General features: G+C 29.8%; 1 protein-coding gene across 1 annotated transcript in view; it reads left to right on the forward strand.

The window, feature by feature from the left end:
* The window catches only part of ELP4 (elongator acetyltransferase complex subunit 4), a 190,659-nt gene that overhangs the window by 22,545 nt on the left and 151,956 nt on the right, over positions 1-16,158 (forward strand). The gene's annotated exons all lie outside the window — the stretch shown is intronic.

Here is a 16,158-nt window from a genome sequence, read left to right on the forward strand (position 1 = left end):
TCTTAAAGAAAAGTATCAAATTTATTTAAGCATATAGTTTCACTTTTAAATTAGTGTTCTTGGACAATTTTGTTTAACTTGAGATGAGAAAAATGAATAAGCTATTAAAAACTGACAATAAATAAAGTTATAGTCATGATAATAAGAGAACTCTAAAAAGTTAAGTAAAGAAAAATGACTGCAGAATATGATCAGATATTATATTACCAGTGTCCCAAAGCTATAAATCAAAAGATAGAGAAATTAAGTACTCATTTATTGATATCGTTTTGCTTTAAGTATACCAGCAATTATTCTCTTCCAAGAAATATGCAATAATAAAATCTGTGCTAAAAATACTATATCTTTTTTAAGCATCATAGAGGACAATTCTGACTTTTAGAATTCTTAATTTCTTTGTCCAGAACAGAAACTTAATTTAAGCCATTATTTAAATAGAATTTATAATCTAAACTTATTTTTTCCCATAGAATGTTTTCATATTCATGCATAGTCTGCAAATGGCAAATGACTAAGTCGTTTATAAAGAATTTATACCATAATTAATACTGATTTACAGTAACTGTCAATAAACACCAACAAACCTCTATATGTTTTATGTTCAAAATATTTATTAATACCCTTATGATGGTTTTTCTGTAACAAAAATAAATCATATTTAAATTTATTTTAAACTTCTTGTCTCAAAAGAATTTGTGTTAAACACATTTCTTCTCAGTTCAGTTATTACAATTAACATTACATGAAGTGTATCAATAGACAAAAATTTTCACAATACATCGCTTCATTAAGATGCATCAGTGGATAAACATTGCTAAAATAGGACAGTATTCAGCATCAATTCTATTCATATTTTTTATTTTTATGGATGTGAGCTGTTCACAATTAAGTAAAAGCAAAATAGACATTTTGTTGTTTCAGTGTCCCTCAATTTTTTTTTTTTTACTTTTTCTGCACAGTATACACCAAAAAAAATCACAATATGTCTGTCATAAATTGTTTTAAATTATTTGGTCTATCAGGTTCACCTAAAATTTTGCTGAAAACAACGAAAAAACGGTGATTTCTTCAATTGTTAGAGCATTCACGTTTTCTGTACCTAATAGATATTTTTGAAGTATTTCTTTGGTGCTCTGGAGGTTTTATATTTAGGCAATGAGAAGTAAATCTTTCATTTGTAAAGTGAGAAAAGGGTGATTTGAAAGGGGATGGGAAAGGGGGAACTTGCACTTCTGTCATTGGCACATTCTCTAAGGGGTCAGTTTTCTATCTGAGTATTTGTGAAAGCTGAAGATCAGGGAATTGATTCCTATAAAAATATCATGATCGTTTGCGTCTTTGAAAGTCTTCATATACCCCAAGTTTAAAGATTCCTAGTTTTTGACAATCAAAAGTGATGGAAACAAGTCATCTTACCTGATCAATATCATTTCTAAGTTTAGATGACCATACACTCAATATAAATAAACCCAAATATTGATGTAGCCCAGTGAACCCGTATTTACATTAGTCTATTCTAGATAGCATAATGCTAATTAGCATTTATTTTATATCAATTTTTTAAAAAGTACATTACTTCGTATTTCAAAGATGTAGGAATAATACCTTTTAAGGTGCTGTTGCTCTATAAAAAAAAATCTAAATAAAGATTATCTTGGCTAAAAAGTGTTAAATCAACTGATTGGACTTAGAATTTTTTCATGTAAATTATACCTCTGAAATGACACATTACATGTAAATGCACACTGTCTTATTGGAAGTAAAGAAACAAAAGAAACCATTGGTGATATTTTCCTGTTATCTTAAATAGTATTTAAAAGATGATTATTTGAAATAAATTCCCATTGATTAGTATATCTTTCAATTTTTCCTTCAGTGTTGACAGCTATTTTACTTGACTTTCCATATTTGAATTCTTACTATCACTGAGATCCAATTTATAATAACCTACTAGTCAATATCCTGGAACTTAAATTTGTATTATGTTTCAAGGATATACATGTTAAAATGGTTTCACCATTTATTTTTAGTATCTTTAAAAGTTTCTCTTGCTCTGGACTAGTATAGGTGTTTTCAACTGAAGAATGTGTTCTAGTGTCATCAGATGTATTGTGCTTTATCATATGCACCTCTACTGTATTTTAAAGACATTAAAATTGCTGCCACAAAAGGTTAATGGTCTTACACATTAGATTATTTTATATAACATTTGAGATTCGATGCTGCATTTCAAAGTTTATTTCATTCATCTATTTTTGAGTAGCCTAGAACAAGTTGTTTTTATTTGCATAGCAAGGTTGCTTTACATGATAATTGACTATTAATCAATAATGTATTCAGTGAAGTTAAATATTAAATTAACTATAAAGTTGAATGTGTGGTTCCCAAGAAAAATTTATCTTCTTTGATCTTAATGCCATTATTTGCTTTTAACTGAAATCACTTATGGGTGAGTAATAAAAGTACTTAAAGGTTGTACATGCTAAGTAATATGCATACTTAACATTTCCCTACATAAAAATAAATTTAAAAACTTAATTTTAATTTCATTATGTTCTTATATTTAACGCAGCTCTACTCTGAAAATACATCTGGTTTTTTAATAGAATTTTCTTCACTCATCAGTAATATTTCTTAAATTCTCAATCTTGTCATTTTATATTTCTTACATTTAATATGTAATAGTAAAAATATTTGATTTAAAAAATAATATGCCATTTTTATTTTTCTATTATAAAAAGTACAAGGAGTATTGTTTTAACACATACATATTTAATATGGTCTACTTAGTGTTCACACATTTAGAATAAATGGGATTAAAAAATTATGGCCGATAAAAAGTCAAATTATTTATATTCTTCATAACACCATCGCATAGACAAAGTTTTTAGCATTTCTCTGAGAAGAATAAATAAAATATTTTTGCAATTCAAAATGAGATGTTGGCTACTAATGTGGATAAGAAGGTTTTCTATATAATATTCAGTCAGGATTTAAGTGTGCCCAACTCAGAGTTATACTTAAAACTTCATTTGTATCAAACACCCCAACAATGCATGACCAAAAACAAGGCATTAACAGTGTTTACAGATGCAGCGTAGGGGGAAAATGCTGTACTTGCTTAGTTTTAATTTCATGATATATATGATTGGGGATTTCTGGAACCTATAACCAAGGCAAATATTGCTAGTAAAAGAAAAGGGAAAAGACAATCTTATAGACCATAATTATCTTAAAACTGTATATAACTAAAAGACAAGTAAAGGATAAAAAGCCACATCAGCTGCCTAAGATATCTTATATAACAACCCAGCAATTTATCCATCATCCTTTGAAAACATATTCATGCCTATTGTAGTCAAGGCTCCTTCAGGAAACAGCATTAAGATGTAACTCTGAAAAATTACACCCCTTAGAAAATCCTATAGAACAATATACATGAGGTTGTTAAAGCTTTTAAAAAATATAGTAAGTATTTTTCAGTTAAATTTTGTGATCTAAAAGAATTTTCTTGATCATCTGAAAAACAGTGATAAGTATTCTCCATGAAAACTTTCTATGGAATGTTTTCTAAAATACCAAAAATTATAACTTATGTTAAAATATTTAAACATTTATCAGTAGATAGGCCGATTTTTTTATGAAATAAAAAACTATACATACAAGCGCATACATTTCCTTAGAACTTGAGAATGCTAAGATTTTTCTCATATCCTTTTCATAATTTTAATGATACAATGTTATGTATTTATAGAAATTAAATGATTTTTAGAAGTAAATTTAAATGCCATTTCATAATATACAAAGATTAGTTTTAAAACTTAATTTGAATATTTTTTTAGTGACATGCCAGATAGGTAATACTCACACAGGGAGAGACATCTAATATCTAGAGCAAAGGGTTCATTCTTGACTCTTTCCATTAACTCTTCGAATATTTGTTATATACACTATATATTATTCAACATCAACCATAGTTAGAACAAAGTAGGAAGCTAGAATTCTTTTAAGGAGCTTAAAAGTTGTATTTTTTTAACATATACCCAGGGTAAGTACATGCTTACCAGCTGGAGTGTTATAACTACTTTCATGTTTACTAAAGGTTTACAGTATACATTTAATATCAAACATACTAGTAAATAAATAGCTCAAATATAAAATCAATTATGATAAAACTTCCCATATTTAATATAGAGAAAATCTTACATAATTGAAAATGAGTTGCTTTATAATAACCCATAAGTTATAAAATAAGCAACAATTTATTTAAAATGAACTTTAGAATACGTGATGAGTTAATATAGCGACAAGATATTTAGTACTGAAATATGAAAATTTAGACTAACATCTTCAGAATTCTTTTTATGGCCTTTAAATATCTATAAGAAAAATTAAAATGTTACCTAATAATTAGAAGGTATTATTTTATATCCCCAAATATAAATCTTTTACCCAAATATTGAGCTTATTTGTTAAGATCTTATTCATTGTACCATGTGTCTTTTGTTTTATTCGATTCTTTGGTTATAATTGAGATGAGAGATACTAGTTGATTTAGAATTAGATGAGACACCAAATATATGGTGACGAAAGGAGATTCAACTTTGGGTGGTGAACACACAATGCAATATATGTATGACGTATTGAATTGTACACGTGCAACCTATATAATTTTATTAACCACTGCCACTCCAATAAATTTATTAAAGTTCTTTAGATATTGGGGGGGAAATAATATAATCGAAAAAAGAATTAGGTGAGGCAGTATTATTTGCTAAACAATGTAAAGTTGAATTTCTATTTAAAAGATTTCCTTCTGTCAGTTTGCTATCAAGATTAAATCTGTGTTTACCCTCCGTCTGTTATTTACTGATCATGGAACAAGAATTAGAAGTCTGAATCCAGTGAGTGGTAGTTATTTGCTCTTAGTACATTGTAATACAGTCTGGTCTTTCTAAGTAAATGGAATACAAAAATATCTCAGCTTTATCTTATTTTCCTTGTTCTGCCAAAAGTTGAGATAGCTGTAAGAATGAAGATAAGGAAATACTCCTTGATTGGCCAAGTATATTTTTTAACATTTTTTTTATCATGCTCATCTACAAAGTTGTACTTTTAAAATGATTCGCAACAAAAGCAATACATCATGTGATAAATAATTAAAAATTATCTTCTGGCCCTTCTATCATTCCATTTTGCAAGTTTTATCCATGCCCAATAGCATAAGCAGCACCTTTTTACCTCTTCTAGCCTATATAATATTTGTTATATTTTCTATCAAAACTATTTTGTCACTGTATATCCTTTGTCCATAGTGTAAGCACAAATGTTATAAGAACCTTTTGAAGGCAGAGCTATAATCAGTATATATTTTTCTTCATTTCTTTCTCAACATTTATTTGTTCAGAAAATTATCAAGCTATCTATATGCTTTTCAGTGCTTACAGCTCTGAAGTGCTAGTTGACTAGTTGAGCCAGAAATTTGCTGTTTGACCCTGGGGCTTCACTCTTTTTTTATTTTTATTTTTTTCACCCTCACTACTTATGAGAGCTTATTTAAAATTCTGAGTTCTCCCCTGGCAGCCACAGTTAGAGCTTCTTTGGCAAACTAAAAAGACTAAGAAAAAACATGCAAAGGCTCCGTACTGCTTCCAGTGACCTACATTTGTAGCCAGTTTTTAAAAGATGGCATGCGCCTTATTTTCCAATGAAAAAATGGAAGATACAATAAAATATCAAGGAAATAAACCTACTTCTCTTTCACTAGTTAGTGAGAACCATTTCTAATACAACATTAAAATAAATACACATTTGCCATGATGTCTATATATTAACCAACAAGAACAAGGAATTTTGCATGCAGAAAAGTGACCTAAGTCATATACCAAAATGCTATAGTCTGTAATATTTATCTTCAGGAAGGTGAAATATATTTGAGATATGGGCTTAGATTTTAATGTCTATGCTGGACTTAACTAGCTGCAGGACCTTGCACAAGTCACTATTATCCTAGCTACTTTATTTCAGAGTTTTACATTAAAAATGAAATATCTGGGGGTTTTACTTTCTTAATCTTAAACACACTTATTCCTCTCCTCGCATTTACTTTAAAAAAATTTTATTTTGAACACACAAAAAATGAATGGTTGTCTATACTTGATGGTTAGTTATTGTTAGGCTCAAAAGAAATGTTAAAATCTTAAAACTATTAAATAGTATTTTATCATTCTTTGGAAATAAGCCACACAAAGCCAGAATTGGGAATATTAGAGTTTATTTTTCTTCTGAATATTTTTACAGAAATAGTATTTAGAAGACATTATTCAGTCCTTTTGTGTTGGGGGTGGATAGCAGAGGAGGAAATGACTTGAAATTCTGAAAACCAGAGCCATTAAAATTAAAAAGAAATACTTTTTCATCAGCTCCCCAAATTAACAGGATATCGCATTAAACAAAACATTGAAAGCCATGAAAAAGACACAGTCGTACCATCAAGGGTCATTAAGCAGTCTGTGAAGATTTCTTATGTACAAAAAGATAGCTTTACTGTGTGAAAACCCCAATGAAGACAGAGCTATCTCTCCATCTACCGTTGGCATAATTCTGTCAGTGGCCAGTGTTTCTTTCCTGAAATTTTAAGTTTTATTCATCAGAAACTGAAAGGGAATTGCAGAAAGTGACCTTTGTTCACCACATCTATCTTTTAATAGTATGGAATTTTAATGGAATCAGAGGCATTTGAAATGTCCTTATCATTTTTGTAAAATATTCTTACACTACTAGTTCATGTAAGTACATGTGTGTCTGTTTGTCTAAAAGTCTGTGCTATAGATTTCAAAAACAGGATAGATAGCATTAAACTGAAGACAATTTGAAAGTAAGAAAGAGAGCTGAGAGTATGAAGTGAAATTTGTTACCTTTGTATTTCCTAAACAGATTATAACATAGGTTGCTATAGAATTAAAGAAAATCTGTTTTTTATGCCTTTACCCAGCTTCCTCTACTTCTCAGTTCTCAGTGAGCAGAAGGAGAATCAGTTCGGTCTATTAACACCAAATGTACTACAAAATATCATTTTCAAATTTAATAAAAGTAAAGTAATATCCAGTTTCATTTAGTACCTCACAATACCCTAAGAATTTTTGTTTATGACATTTTCCATAAGCTGGAAAAATGAATATGACATCAAACAAATAAAACCAGTCACTTATATATGCCTAATCTAGGGATTTAACTGATCTGGACCTTATATTTAGAAAAATTTTAGTTTTATCAGTTTTTTAGAAATTGGTTTAGTTTATATTCAATAGGGACATTTAATAGTTAAAGGAATTTTATAACCTGTTTGCTTAATATAGATTTTCACATATCATGTTTTCCTAAAAACAGATTGATATACACCATTATACAGTAAACATTTACTAAAGGAAATAATTATACATGATCTCAGTAACTAAACCTGCTAATACCAGTGATTAAGTGGAGAATTTAGTCTACTTTTTAAAATAGTTTTCAAAATATATTATAATCAAGATATTTTCTATTACAAGGACTACATTGTTCACTGTTTATTATTTTTTTATAACTAGGGATATACAGACATGTAAAGATATACATACACATATATACATATGTACACACTATATACATATGCATATATACACATTACGTATATATAATACACATATATGCACATTTAGGAGTTCACATGTTTTTAACAATGGTAGTTAATTAGTACTTCTTCTTTTTAACTTATAATCTCCCTGAGTAAGTTTTATTGGTTGTACAATCAGAACTAGATTAAACATTGACAGCATTTAATGTATAACTTTGCTTCGTAAAAAAACTGGAAAGGAAAACTCCAGTTTTTATGGCTAGAAATATTAATAGATACCAACAGTGCATCCTTGTCCCTCTCTAAATAAAATATTAGTTTTTGAAGTACAGCGAATGCTTTGAAGCAATATGTAATACAACTCTTCTATTTTGATATATAAAATATATAAATTCTGTATCTGAGTTGATACATGAAGAAAAGTTTTAAAATTCATATAGACCTCAGGGAGACTTGTTCTTAAAAGCTTAACAATTTTTACTTTTTTACTTATGTGAGAAAATAATTATGAAAGCAAAACTATCAGAATGCCAACAAACTCAGTGCATTTCTCTCTAAACTCCCTTTAAGTTGGTGCCATCAGTAAGCAATCTTGAAATCATGTGGCTGCCTTGATCAGGCATACTGCTAGGACCTAGATTAGGAATTTAAATTTGCCTGCATATCATTTTCCTAACCTCCCTCCTAGCTTGCAGTAGGACTCAGGGATTAGTTACATGTCTAAATTGCTTTGAGATCTGTCTATGATGATGCTTTTAAAAATATGGTGGTTTAGAATGTAATCTTTTTAAAATAATTAGATTATTATTTGCATTTAATTGGAAATAGTTTTTTATTTTAACTCAGTGCAACCCTTTCCCTTCATTTCTGAATATTTCTAGCACAGACTTCCATTTCCTCCTGTTCAAGTTACCTTTCTCCTTCTCCCTAAGTCAAAAAACTTAAGAGATTTTCCAGTCTTCTCAATGTATTTCTGGTTTACATATTCAAGAGAACTGTGATGTGGTTCAATGTAAAAATACTAAGAATACTGTTTTTTTATTTTCCAGATTTATATAATTGATGTAGTTGCAAAATTAAAAGCATCATTTTTGTCAGTAGCTTAATAGAAAGTTTGGTTAAAATAATGTTTGTATACCAATTTTATCATTCTTGTAACATGAGCAATTTTGCCACCTTTATATTCAAGAAAAAAATCTGACGTTGCACTTCGATGTCCCCTAATAAGTACTGAATTTACTTGAAATATGGATGGAAATAAGTTGATTCATGAATTACTAATCTTAAAATCTATGAAGTTTTTAAAAAAAAATTTTATTATTAGTTTCAAGTATAGTTTTAAAAACGTTTTTATGTACCGTCAACTATACTCCCGGACTTTTGACTTACTCAATGCAGTCTACATTTCGGAATGCTTTTAACAATTAAAATCACTTCTCTCCCAGTACTTTGAAATATTTAAATGAAGATAATGTGGAAGACATACTTTTACTATATGGATTCTCAGGTTAGACATTTGGAGTACTTTGTTTTCAATTTATGATAATATCTTTGATTTGTTTCTTGTTCTAACTTTCAGAAAATAAATATCCTTACCTCCCAAGAAAAAAACCCAAATCAACAAAGTTATATCCTTACCGATAGGATAAAATATACTTACTGATACATGGATAATACTTAAGTAGTATTAATTATACAGTTACCAAAACCTGCAAGGATCAAAAGATTTTATTTTTAAGAAGGATTTCTCATGCTGCATGGATTATGTTGCTACATAATAGCTCAGTAGTACTTCTGCTGAATTGTAAAATAGCTTAGAGAGGTGTATGATGCCCATACTTGGTGTAATGCATTGGTAATTAAGAGGGTGGGAGGTTAAGCTTCATTAACTGCTGAGGGATTGTATCTTGGGTTTTATTATGCCCTAGAGAACATAAAAAGTGAGAAGGGTCAAACTGTTGGAGTCAGATTTTGCTTGTGCATCTGCCAAAACAAAGACCACAAAATAATATAGCAGTAAGCACAAAATGTCATGAATTGAAAAGGGAAGAAATATATTTACAGCGCTTATGGATACAGATAAATGTTTCTGATAAAAAATAAACATTGGAGTATATTTTGGTATTGGAAGTTTTCAATAATTTGGTTTCATGTAGGATTTTTTTTTAAGTTAGACAAACAACTGTTTTTGTCCAAACGTAATGCCAATTTCTTTATTCATGTTCATTTTCAAACCTAATTCGTTTCATTAAAAGAAATTTTATACTCCCCATGCTATCTTCTGTGTAGAATTTATGAAGCCTAATTTTCATTTTTATTTATTCCTGATCCTTGCTACCAAATTTATGGGAACTGTAAGCACCACATTGCAGGGGAAAAAATCTGATAGTCTTGCTTTTAGGAAACAAAGTTATAACAACCATATAGTGTGTTTTATTGGTGCAATGGATGAGAAATCAAAGACTGGGGATTTTCAAAAGTATGAAGGAAGAACCTGATCTGTGATTGACAGCCGTAATAGTTGAATATCGAGGACTTTATTCATAGCATTCTCTTGAAATAGAGATTTTATCAAAACATTTATTAAATTTTAGTTTGATTAGTTACAGACATTGCAACAAATAGTAGAGATTACTGCAATGGTCATCTCGAATAGGGTCAATGAGTCACAGCAAGCAGGGTAGTTGATGGCATACTTCAAAAATTTTAGGACTCGCAAATATAACAACACATTGGATACAAACTCTTACATAATAAATTCCTGAATATTAGAAGACAAAAATACTGGAATCTTTTTTTCCCCCAAAATATCATTTTTTGGTATATCTTTAAATCCTTTATTTTCACTTGAATTCTGAATAGCAGAATTGAAATCACGAAGACAAAATTTTCATATAATGGATTTTTTGTTTTTGTCACAGAATTGTATAGGATGATGTGGCACTATTGCCTTAGGATTGAGTTCTCTACGTCACAAGACTTAAAAACCACACTACTGATGATTCTTAATTTGTATGGACTAATTTTTTTTTTTTACTTTCTCTTATTTTTGTTCATATTTCTGGCTAAAAGAATGATAAAAATGTGGGACAACAACCAGGTATTCACATAGGTCTTAACTATGTAAATTATTTCCATGCTAACATTTATCCATATTATATTGGGATACAAATTGGTTATATATTGATGGAGTTCTTAGAAACAGAGATGCTAAGAAAATTTCGGCCCACTTAAGAAATACCATATTTTATCAAATCTGAGATGCCCTCAATTATAAGATTCATTATTATTTAATGTACCAGTAAGACAAAACTACTGCCAAATAAACTAGGACAGGATATTGTCTTTTTTTCACTTAGAATTTTTAATTATTTTAGGAGTTTTTTTAGACATTCATCTTTAAAATCATATCACACTTGTACATAAAAAGAGAGAAGGTAAGCAAAACATATAACTTATCCATAGAACTTCTTCACATTCATATCACTACTATAACAAATCACTTTCTGGTTCATAGTCATTGGCATCAGTGCTCTCTGTGTAATCATAAGCACTGATGATGCAGCATTTCTTAAAAGATACTTCACTATTGCACCCAGGTATTATTCTAAAGCAGTGATGTCCATTGTGCTAGTATTATTGCAGATGCTTTCTTGATTTTCTCAGAAAGCATCAGTGGAAGTTTTCTAGAAAGCCAGGATTCATATTCATATTCTTTAATTGAGCCATATGTGGATTCTTGGATGATATGCTGAAGAATTATATCCGTCTACTTACATACCAGGAAGAATAACCAGGTTTGTACATATTGCAAGCAATGATAACTTTATATCTGCTGCCCTGGTAATTTCGTATACTATCCAATGTAAAATGCAGCCTGAGTTCAGAAATGGTAACATGTGAAGAAAAAAAAAATATGTCTGAATTAGTGGGACAGTGAGTATGTGCCTCATTTTTGAAACTGGGTTTTGATATATTGGAATTACCCACTAGTTGTCACACATCTTAATTGCCATTCTTAATGTGTTGATGTTTTCTTGATAATACTTGTGTCCTATGAAGTTAGAACTTAACCCGTGTTCCTTATAGTGCCTTTCTTAACATGTATTTCATTTCACAGTACCATGCATAAACCACTGTTTTCTAATATCTAAAATACTAACAATCAAATTAGGGAAACAATCTGTGAATCATGTTCTTCTAAGGAAGTGCTTTAGTCCTTTAAAAAGTGGGTAAACTTAGTATGCTGCAAGAAAATTAAGAAAATTTACCTATATTTTAAAAATCTATAAGCATATTTTGGTAATATTGATAGGACTGGTTAATATAGTTGTCATTTATGAAATACATTTTTTTCTCAGGAACTCTTTCACTGAGTTTGTGATTAGAAACATATTTTATAACACATTGCAGCATTAAAATTTTGGAGAATTTACTATAGACAATGTAAACAGTGGTAAGAAAAAATATAAGCAATAATACAGAAATTAAATTGAAAAGTGAAATTCCCCCCACCCATACCTTTCCCATTGCATTTTCACTCTCCCTTGTGAAAAGTCCCCCAACATTGATTTATGTTATTTTTAATTCCTCCAGTAGTTACCATTATAATTTTAAGTTGTGCGTTTTGCCTTTTATTTTTTTGATCACCCGTTTTAGATTGTACTATTAATTTCGTGTTACGTAAGATAAAGTTAGCACTATTTCTTTTACCACCTCTCTTCCTTTTGACCTGTTATCTCTTGTTAGCTATAACTTCCTCGCACATTTTAAATGATTACAACTCTTAAATTCTGTAACTGTAATGGAGTCTTCAATACTTCACTCATAAGTTCATTTTTACAAACTGAAAAACAATTAAGCTCATTTAAAATGTAAAATTATATAAATACTTAATTTCAAAATCAATTAATATAATTGGACACTTTGAAAAGAAAATGCTATTCTGTGTCACTAAACTGAACCTCTGAAAGAGGAAAGGAAAATGGATTTTATTTCTTATTTCCTCTGTTGCTCATTATCATGTCAACTTTTTAGTACCTTCCTTTTCTTCGTGTTTAGCTTTTTACTTTCTTGTTCTACTTTTTATTCTCTTCTCGGCATTTCTTTTTTTTTGATCCTGTTTTATTGAGATATAATTAACACATAACTCTATCAGTCTTATAACCACTAGGAAATTGTTTTTTAAAATGTTTTTTAATGTTTTTAAAATTTTTATTTCTGGTTTGCCTTGTTCCACAAAGGCTTTGAATCAACTTGTAAAAATTCATATTATAAAAGGTAAGTATTAAAAAGTTAAATAATTGGGGAAAATAAAAGCTACAGGGTAAGATACACAGAAAACAGTGACCAAGCAAAGAAGGCAGTTCATGATGCTACATGATTAATTGTGCATGAGTCAGGGGGAAGGGGGGATGACAAGGTGCAGGGATGACAAGGTGCAGTACCTTTTTAGGTACTGAAAAATAAAATAGTCTCCCGATTTTAATTTTAAACAATTAAGTTGTGATGCTTCTCAATATCCTGGTTGATATAAGTATAAAGTGTATCACTGACAGTATTAAAATGTCACAGAGTAAACAATTTAAATTGTTAGATGAATAAATAAATATTTCATTTTCTAGACCAGTGATGACTGATAGATATTGAAAATATCTTCTTCATTCACTGCCCAATAGAGTATCCATTAACTGCATGTGGCTATTGAGCACTTGAAATGTGGCTAGTGCAATTGAGGCATTGAATTAATCATTTTGTTTAATTTTATAATTAACATAAACTTAAATTTAAATAGTCACATGTTGATAGGGGCCACTATATTGAATAGCAAAATTCTGGACCAGTGGTTTTGTGCATAATGCTGATAGGTCTTTAGAACAGATTAATAAAACTAATTCAGATCACAAAATGTTTTTGATATCTAGGTTTCTTTATGTGGAAAAAGACAATTTAGAAAAAACAAATTTTAGACAATTACACAGGGAAATAGATTTGGCAAGCTAAATATAAATATCAAATTTAAGTTTTTATGATATCTTATTTTGATGTTTATTTAATTCCTCATTTCAGAAACAAAATTAGCGATTTTTTACCCTGAGGATAGGGCTGTGGGGTAGGAGAGTTAAAAATATCAGAATCTCCAAAATTCTTTTGACGTTTCCCAAGGTTTATCTTTTCTCCCCACAAGACAATAAAAATTATTAATATTATCTGTGTGACTGTATAAAGGCAGGAAAATAATTGAGAACCAATAATTGAAGATAATTTACTTTAAAATAATTTGTAGATTTAATTTAGAGGGAGAATGATAACTACCAACCAATATATGTAAGAAGACAGGTTTTAATATGTTTGAAATGTTCTCAATAGAATGTTAAATGAGTTCTTATGGCAAGGTTATGAGTATGTATTTCCCTATTCTCTCTGTTAGTAATCTTCCTAAAGATTACTTAAGAATTATTGAATATGGAAATTTGGAGTTAAGATATCGGGGTACTAAATTTGTACCATAGACTCTCCTACATTATCAAACAAAAAATAATTTAAAATACTCCAAAATTTCAGCTGTACCAAACAGAACAAGAAAAGTCAGAGCCCAACCTAATGCCAAAAATTTATAAAGTCCATGACCAAACAAAAGTCACCATTCAGTGCAATTCTTGACTTTACCCTCATACCCAGAAATTAATGAATTAGCATAATCTCAAAAGATAATTAGGGCTCATGATCTCAAACTAAAGCAAATGTTTCAAAAAGCAACAGTGAATTGGGTATATAATCCACTAACTCCCAAATGGGAATAAAATACTGAACCGAATGCTATGAACACAGGAAGCTGACATTTAATGAAATCTTATGAGAAAATAAAGAACCTAGATTTTCTAAAAAATATATGGCATTTAGCTCTGCCTAAGCTGTCCTAATCAGAAAGTACAGAAAAATGGGTAGATATGAAAATTCTTAGCCCTCAAACTCTAGCTAGGAAAAAACTTGATCTGGAAGAAAACCCAAGAAGAGAAGGAAATTCTTCCATAAGAGATTTATTAACATGAGTTCAATAAAGTAATATTAAAAATAAAAAGAGAAAATGTGAAAAATAGGTTTTTTTAAGGATAATTATAAGATTAAAAATACATGATGACTTAATGTCATTACCCAGTATAGTAACAGCAAGAAACAAGCTTGTGACAGTCACAGTGAAGTTAGAGAAAAGAGATTTAAAAAGCAAATGAGAATATAATTACATTGTGGAAAGTGGTTTATTTAAGTTTAAGTAATTGGTAGCTACAATATTGGACAGAACAGGTGCAGAACATTTCCAACATCCCAAATTGTTCTGTTGGTCAATGCTGGTCTAGAAGATGGGAAAACTTTTTTTTCATCTAACATTTTATATTCTTTACTGTGTAATATTTTATAACTGTTGATGATACGACTAATATATCAACGAATGTATGTTCTATTTTAGTGTGAAACAGAAAAATAAATACGAGACAAAAATTTTGCTTGAAATTAAGAACGTCCACTTAAAGGGGCACCTAATTTATAGGTAGGAAATAATACAAAGTAGGACACATAAATAAAGTCCATTGAATTGCAAAGATAAAGGAAGATTATTTGACTTTTAGGCAGAAAAAGCAAATCTACAAGGGAGATTTTAGCTAACAATTCTGATTTCTCCACAGCATCATTCATTGTCCAAAGACAGTAAAGCAATATCTACTTAGTTCTAAGCAAATGAAAATATTATATTCAACTAAAACATTAGTCGAGTAAAAATATATGTGTAAATATAATCTATTTCCTCAAAGAGAGCTTCATCGACCGTCCTGTTTAAAGTAGCACCTCCTTTCATTGCCCTGTATTTCCTCTTTTTTCTTTATGTTCGTTCATATCACTACCCCTCTAGAACGTGACTCCATGAAAGCAGGAACTTTATTTTGTTCACTGCTCTATTCATAGTACCTTCCTGACACTGTGGAATGAATGCAGCTATCAATTAAGGAAATTTTAAGAATGGTGGAATGATGGTAAGAGGACCAATGATTGAGATAATCATGCTAAGCGTAATAAGCCAGACAGAAAACGTTGAAAACCACATGATAACACTTATATGTGGGATATAAACCTAAAAGCAACAAACAAACAGGACAAACAAACAGAGACTCATGGACATGCACAATAGACTAGTGGTTACCAGAGGGGAGAGGGGAAAGGGGAGGAGGGCTGGGGGAGGTAGATGGGGAAAAAAGGGGTCAAATATGTGATGACAGAAAAATCTATGGATGGTGAACACACAATGCTATATATATATGTAATTGGTATATATTATACACCTGTAACTTACTGGATTTTGTTATTCAAAGTTACCATAATATAAATAAATTTTTTTAAAAAAAGAAAAATAAGTTCATTTCAACAAAAGCCTAAATTAACTCTGTGTCTTACCACAGACATAAATGTAAATGCTATGAGCCTAGACAATAAAGAATAATAGGGGAAAAAACTAAACGTGGGAGAGAGGAAGTGGAAGAAAGTGTATA

This window comes from Rousettus aegyptiacus, unplaced genomic scaffold (genome assembly GCF_014176215.1).
Source record: "Rousettus aegyptiacus isolate mRouAeg1 unplaced genomic scaffold, mRouAeg1.p scaffold_m13_p_5, whole genome shotgun sequence".
In the NCBI taxonomy this organism is placed as follows: Eukaryota; Metazoa; Chordata; class Mammalia; order Chiroptera; family Pteropodidae; genus Rousettus; species Rousettus aegyptiacus.